The sequence below is a fragment of the Pelmatolapia mariae genome, linkage group LG2 (genome assembly GCF_036321145.2).
Source record: "Pelmatolapia mariae isolate MD_Pm_ZW linkage group LG2, Pm_UMD_F_2, whole genome shotgun sequence".
NCBI lineage: Eukaryota > Metazoa > Chordata > Actinopteri > Cichliformes > Cichlidae > Pelmatolapia > Pelmatolapia mariae.
The window spans coordinates 8,635,190-8,642,914 of NC_086228.1; the positions used below are offsets into that span (position 1 = coordinate 8,635,190).

The 7,725-nt window shown below is 39.0% G+C and overlaps 1 long non-coding RNA gene across 2 annotated transcripts; it reads left to right on the forward strand.

Annotated features, from left to right (window-relative positions):
• The first annotated feature begins 5,020 nt into the window (after positions 1-5,020).
• Positions 5,021-7,498, forward strand: LOC134635439 (uncharacterized). Of its 2 annotated transcripts, none has more exons than XR_010094952.2 (4): positions 5,021-5,073; positions 5,823-5,980; positions 6,413-6,471; positions 7,437-7,498. It is a non-coding gene; the product is annotated as an uncharacterized LOC134635439 (long non-coding RNA). The 2 variants fall into 2 exon arrangements; XR_010094953.2 differs by having other exon boundaries at positions 5,026-5,066.
• The last annotated feature ends 227 nt before the right edge of the window (positions 7,499-7,725 follow it).

A 7,725-nucleotide genomic window follows, 5' to 3' on the forward strand; every position in this document is an offset into this window, starting at 1 on the left:
TAAAAAATGGAAGGTGTTGGAAACAGCATGGAGCTGTGAAATGAGCAAAAAAAAAATATCTGCACAAAGGAGCTGTGACGCAAACACTGTGAAGAGAAAGGCTTACATAACTCAAGCTACAGGGTGCCTTTCTGTTTTCCCAAAGAAAATTATTGTTTTACATGATGGAGAATGGCTGTACTTACTCTTGTTTACTCATTGCATTCTAACCAGCAAAATCAAAATCAGCATGTAGAGCATCAGCCAAAAAGTTTTCTTGTCATTGTCACAGTCACCCTAAGAAAACACTATGGTTAGAGACCACAGCGTGACCAAAATGATTGAAACCGTGTACAGTGAACTTGTGATCTACTTTCCTTTAAAAATTGTTGCTTCAAAGAGGCAGATTTACAACTACTTGCAATCAGTTGTCATCTTAAAAGTGGATTTGGTGCATAACGATGGTAATAAAAAAAGCAATAAGACAGAGTCAGTCTGCCAACTTGATCCCATTGAATTGCAACCTGATAGCAGTCATATGCAATCTGTTTGCAATAACATGGTGAAAATCAAAACCACAGGAATGTCAACCAGCTGATCAAGAAGAATTCAAGTTTAAAGCATTTTAGCATTGGCTTCATTTGTAGTCGGTACTCATCATCTCGTCTGTATTAGCTAGTGCTGACTAGTCTACAGTTGTTGGGGGTTTTTTTTGCCAGGCATGCTCTTGGACAATATACAATGTAATTGGAGTACAGCTTACTTATATTTCAGCACACTAGCATACATACATGCTTTCACTCCTCATTCATTCCACAGAATAAAATAGCAAATATAAAAGTAAAATACACATAAAATACAGTACAATACAGTTCTACTAAAAAGAATAAAAGGAAATTCTATTTGTCGGTAGATAACGGCAGCCATAGTGTGAGAAATATTGAATATCATACCGAGTTATGCTAGTGTTTTGTAGTATGAAGTAATGTGCTACATTTGACAGCATTGTGGGAACATTGTAGTGAATATTAAAAAGGGATTGTTGGGTGTGTGTGTGTGCAGCACTCCATCACTCTCCTTCTTGGTCAAATAGTCCTTACACAGCCCGGAGGTGTGTTTGGGGTCATTGTCCTGTTGAAAAATAAATGATGGGCCAACTAACCGAGCAAACTGGATGGGATAACATGTCGCTGCAGGATGCTGTGGTAGCCATGCTGATTCAGTGTGCCTTCAATTTTGAATAAATCCCACCAGCAAAGCTCCCCCACACCATTACACCTTCTCCTCCATGCTTCATGGTGGGAACCATCCATGCAGAAACCGTCCGTTCACCTTTTCTGCATCACACAAAGACACGGTGGCTGGAACCAAAGATCTCATATTTGGACTCATCAGACCAAAGCACAGATTTCCACCGGTCTAATGTCCATCCCTAGTGTTTCTTGGCTCAAACAAATCTCTTCTGTTTGTTGCTTTCCTTAGTCGTGGTTTCTTAGCAGCTATTTGACCATAAAGGCCTGATTCACGCAGTCTCCTCTGAACAGTTGATGTAGAGATGTGTCTGCTACTTGAACTCTGTGTGGCATTTATCTGGGCTCTAACCTGAGGTGCTGTTAACTTGCGATTTCTGAGGCTGGTGACTCAGATGAATTTATCCTCAGCAGCAGGGGTGACTCTTGGTATTCCTTTCCTGGGGTGGTCCTCATGTGAGCCAGTTTTGTAGTAGCTCTTGATGGTTTTTGAGACTGCACTTGAGAACACATTTAAAGTTTTAGTGATTTTCTGGACTGACTAACCTTCAGTTCTTAAAGTAATGATGGGTTTTGGTTTCTCTTTACTTAGCTGAATAGTTTTTGCCTTAATATGAATTCTAAACGTTGTCAAATAGGGCTCCTGCTGTGTACCAACCTGACTTCTTCACATTCTGCCCCATTAAGAAGGCAAGAATATCCACAAATGAACCCTGACAAGGCACACCTGTGAAGGGAAAACCATTGACGACATCATGAGGCTCACTGAGAGAAAGCCAAGGGTTTGCAGCACTGTCAACAAAGCCAAGGGTGGTTACTTCGCAGAATCTAAGTTATAAAACATATTTAGAATTATTTTTCATTTTTTTCTTTGCTACATAATCATCTTCCATTTAGCTTCATATATTTGATGTCTTCAGTATGTATCTACAATGTAGAAAGTAGTACAATTAAAGAAAATCCATTAAATGAAAAGGTGTGTCCAAACATTTGACTGGTTTTCTGTGTGTGTGTGTGTGTGTGTGTGTGTGTGTGTGTGTGTGTGTGTGTGTGTGTGTGTACGGGTTCGTACTATCCTGGTGGGGACCAAAATCTGACTTTTACTATCCTGGTGGGGACTTTCTGCACCGTGGGGACCAAAATCCAGGTCCCCTCGGGGTTGAAAGCAATTTTCACACTCAAAATGCAGTTTTACTGTCAGGGTTACAATTAGGTTATGGTTAGGTTTAGGGTAAGGGTTAGGGTTAGGCATTCATTTTTAATGGTTAGGGTTAGGGTAAGGGGCTAGGGAAAGCATTATGTCAATGGGATGTCCCCACGAGGATAGCAAACCAGACATGTGTGTGTGTGTGTGTGTGTGTGTGTGTGTGTGTGTGTGTGTGTATGATTATATCCTACATCAATTGTTTCTCCAAGTTAAGATACAATCAAATGAATCAAACAAATCTTTGCAATAAATTTAATCTTACACCAGGAAAATTACTGAAACGTTGAAAACTCTGTCTTATTTTGCACCTGATGTGTGTGTGATAGTCACTGATATTAATGTTTATTTATTTGGAATGCGCAGGGGAAATGTTATCAGAAGAGTGCACAATTCTCATGGCTGGATGACTCAAAGCTGTAAGTGCAATGTCAAAAATTTGGCTCTGTTCCTATAACTCCTTATTCAGTGCTTCTGCTTAACCCAACACCTTTCTGCTCTGCAGTAAATCTGGGATTTTAATATTTTAGAGACCAGGGAGAATCTTTTTTTTAATTATTATTTCAGGTTTCACAACCCCCAGTTCTGAAGAAAAACATCTGTTTTCACACTGTTTCAGGTCCCATTTTATCTAACACAAAAAACCCCATAATGATCTAATATATTAAAGTAAAAGTAAAAGCTACCTTCTATAAACAATGGTATTAATAAGAACTTAGAAGAGAAAACATAAAAGCTCATTGCAAACGAATATGGTTGCTACTTACAATTTCCTACCATTGCTTTGATGTACAGTTTGTAAGTGTAAGACTTGTGCATGTGTTTCCCCAACACGTTCTCACTCCCAACTCGTCAAATGTGTGACGCATGGTCAGGCTCCCTCTGCTTCACTTATTGACGCGCAGGGTACCCCCCTGGCGTCGAGAATTGACGTGCAGGGTCCTCCTATTGAACACTATGCTGCTCCCTAATCGTTGTTTATTGATGACATGAGATTTCCGCGGAAGAGCCTGTTGTTCGTATATTTATATATTTCCGAAATCACATTGTAGTGACGTGTACTGAACAGAATATATTATATAATGTAAACAACTACCTGAGAAACAGCAGATAAATTAATTATAGGCTATTACTTTTGTATCGTTTATTGCATTTATGGAGGGAGTGGTGCATGCTGGGTAATGGCACAGCTAGCGACCGGGTGACTTTATTCACCTGCTTCGGCTGTTATCAGTCCATACAATGGGCGTTATTAGCAGAAATCAGTCCCATAGATATGGGCCATCCACCTGCTAGATTGTTCAGAAGGTTGTTATCATCCATCCAGATGGAGGATCACTAACAGGAGCGTGGGAAGACTCCAGAATCCACTCTGGCTGGAATCCGGTGGATACAGCAGTGTTACAGGTAAGACCATTTAAACGGACAGCATTTATAGAATGACTATTAAAAGTCAGCGAGTGTCAATAATGTTAATGTGGTTATGTTAGTAATACACCGAGTGCTAATATAACAGCTTTAAGATGCATTTGTAGATATTATTACGTGTTTTACCGTCTTTATGGTGCTAGCTTAAAGTTACGGTGTAAACGTTAGCTTATATTGTAGTAAAGCTGTTACTGTTTAAACGATGTTAGCACAGAAATATTAGCTTCTGTCATGACTGATGAAGTTACTAGTTAATAAAGTTTCCAGTAAAGTGATTAATCGCAGCCACAGATTGACAGTAAATATCCAGATTAGCTTCAATGCATCTGTAATAAATATGTGCAAGTTTCAGTGCTTCGTTTAAACTGTATGATACTTATACTGACCCAGGGTCAGTGTAAAATACAATCCTAGCTGTGTGAACAAAGCCTGGCTCTTTTAATCCTGCATGACAAACCTCAGGATGCAGGTTATTATTACTCTTTCCTGCTGGCACACCTGTCACACCTGAGAGTCAGCTAGAAGCTTACAGTGACGTGGACATCATGCAAAGACTGCCAGACTCTGTAATACTGTAAATGATCAGTGACTCAGGTTAACACTAAACTTTAAACAGTACCTCTGTGTCTCTGTGTGTGCTGAACATTTAGGATTGAGTCAGGCAGCATTGACTGTGGGACTTTTCTGTGTTAAAAACAGGTTGAAGACGGCTCAGAAACATTTGAAGATTAAAATTTAGCATTATGGCTGCTGGTGGTTTGTAAAGCCTCTACTCAGCTGTATTTTTGTTACTAATTTATGTTAGTTGTTGTTTAACACAGATTTCAGAAGAGCAAAGATGAGCACTGTTGCTTGATCCTTAATAGTTTAACTGGATTGGAAATCAAAAAAATCCAGATTCTTCTTCCACAGAAGTTTGTCAGTGTGGCACTGCTGAGTCACCTGAAGAACTCATTTCATTCTCCACGATGTTGATTTACAGAAATGTTTCACAGGAACTGATTCCTCCCAAAGGATGAACTAGTGTGTTTCCATAGATTACCTCTGTATGAATGTACTTCTTAAATGAAGGCAAGTGTTTGTCCTTTTTTGTTCCTCAGGTACAGTACGTGATATTAAGGGCAGGCGGTCATCACTGGGGAAAGAAAAGAAGCAGACATACTTCCAAGAGGGAGCTGCAGTGAGGACACAGCCTGGTCACTGAGGTCAGAGGTCAGAATCTGAAATCAGGTTTATATTTTAGGGGTTATAAAAAAATCAAAATGTATTTATAAAGAAACCTTTAAATAATATTTCAAATAATAGTCATAATTATGATTATTATTAGAAATATCAAACATTTAAGTGGATTTTCTGTTACACGTATTGTCTTAGCCCTGCGATAACTGGCAGCTTGTCTTTGTCCTGTATCAGCTGGGATAGGCTTCATCATCCCGCGACCTTGAATTGGATACATGAATTGTATTGAATTGTATCCCAATTATGTAATCTGATCATTTACAAACTCAAGGTATCCAATCAAAATGTAAGTAATAATGATAAAAATGGGAAAGCAGAAATAAGTGTGACATAAATGTAAATGTGTTAGCTGACATAGAGGACAGCTACATGCAGTCTGAAAAACCTTTGTTGTCACGTTTGCAGGTCCATCAGCACGAGACATTCTTACATAGAAGAGAGTGTTAAAGTCTCTAACTCAGTGAAGCATTATTGGTCCCGTCTGTTTGGATAAATATAGTAAGCTGATGTTTGTCCATTTATTGACACATTTTCTCAAGTGCTTATCCAGTTCAGGATCACAGTGGAGCTGCAGCTGGATATGTTCAGTAAAGAAACCTTACAAAAGTTAACAATAAACCTGCATCTCTGTACGTTGTTGTCCACAGGATGAGAAAATCAAACTGGAAGACTGTGGAACATGTTAATAGATGTTTGTGTGTTTATGCCTGTGTCTTTCACAGGAGGTGCTGAAAGGTTTCCCTAATAGTTCCTGGTGAATCAAAGCAGAACCATAAAGGTTGCTGGACTGCATGATGGCCTTACCCCAGAGCAGTCATCCTGTTAAAGGAGGAACCAGTTAGAAGCTGTTTTCAAAGTAGCTGAGCAGATTTCATCTCAAGTAAGCGATTAACTGTTTGTTCATTTGTTCTGCCACTTAAAGAGCATTTAAGGACGTCTTTTGAGTGTCTAGTTGAATTAATTCTACTGGCTCTCATGGTTGTTTGTGATTATGGACATATTTTTCATGTACATCAACCATTTAGTAAATTCTATCTATTTAGTAATATCTGTCAGCTATAAAATGTAATATAAATATAAAAATATCTAAATATCTCCTGCCCGTTATATTTTAATGATGTAAGACCAGACGTCTGTTATCGTGTTACATAAGCATTCCTCACATATCAATGAGATGCTGTACAGTACAATCCTACTGACACAGCAGAGGGATAACGACGGCTATTTAACATCGTTGCATGACACATTCGAGCTGCATGATGCAGACAAAGTGACTAAATCATCTTTTTGTGGTTTATTGTCTTCAAACCAGCAGACAAAGCCGATGGCAGAAGATGTTTGGAGAAGAACTTCAGGCCGTGTACTGACAAGGTATTTTTTTCTTGTTATCAAAAGACATTTGGAGTGACGGCTTCTACAACTGGTTGTGCTGATGTAAAGCTTACAGTCTAAGAAGTCACAGTGTTGATATTCAGCACAAAGAGAAAAGCTCACTTGTTTGAATTTATTTACAATCATAGTTTTTATAAATTCTGACTGTAAACAGCTTTTACAGCTTTGATATTGTTTGACACTCGATATCAGGTGATGGGAATTAATTTAAAGGTTTCTATGTCCCAATGAGCCATTTACACTGACCAGTGTCAGTTTAACTGTAACACATTCATTATTTAGATCCAACATTTCTAAGAGAAAGAACTGAATGTAAAAAATGGCAGCCCTCAGGCCAGGTTTAATTGATAGAGATATATGCATGCATTATGAAATTTATGTATCCCAGATCATTTTTATTCATCTAGTCCTGGCAGACCCACCCCTTCCTCCCAAGTTAACTGCAACCCAAAAGAAGTAGTGGGGCTATTTACATACTCACAACCAGTGTGGGGTAAAAAGAGCCACCAAAAACCTGTCAGCCTGCACAGCTACAGATGTGCTAGAAGCTATAAGAGTTAGAAGCTCTGCTTATGGAGAAACTTTCTAAGCCTAACAGAGGACAGGTACTCCTGCCCAAATAACATGATATAACCCCACATACAGCCCAGCCATAAAGTGAACCAAGTCATTTGGTTAAAGACAGCATGGGACCAAATGCATGTAACCAGCCTGCACCAACCTAACATTTCTTCCTCCTGAATTAAATGAATGAATGGATGAAAGTTAAATGACTACAAACCTAAAGCCACTAGTTCCCACACTGGAGTTCCCTGACACTATGTTAACTGTACTGAGCTTGTGTCAACAGTTGCAGCAGGCTAAGCTACCTGAGACACTGCATTGAACGATTGTTTCTATCTTAACGGTTTCAGCTCATATGTTCTGCTTTTTCCTTTCAGTAGATCAAAGCAGCTCGTGCTCTTTCTGCTTCCATTTTGATGGCAAGAAGAAGAAGAAGAAGAAGAAGACTTCAGCGAAGTGGCGTTCATGGTCTCAGTGGACAGTCATGGTCACACACTGCATGTGGTTTTAAAAGCAACATGTCTGTTCACCACAACAATCGAGATGTGTATTGGATTGTGATTAGATTATGTGATTAGTGCATGCTACGGTTTGTTCTTGAACATCAGTTCTGTTTTCTACTTTGACCACTTAGACCAAAAAAGTGTTGTTTTCAGATTCTTTCTTTTA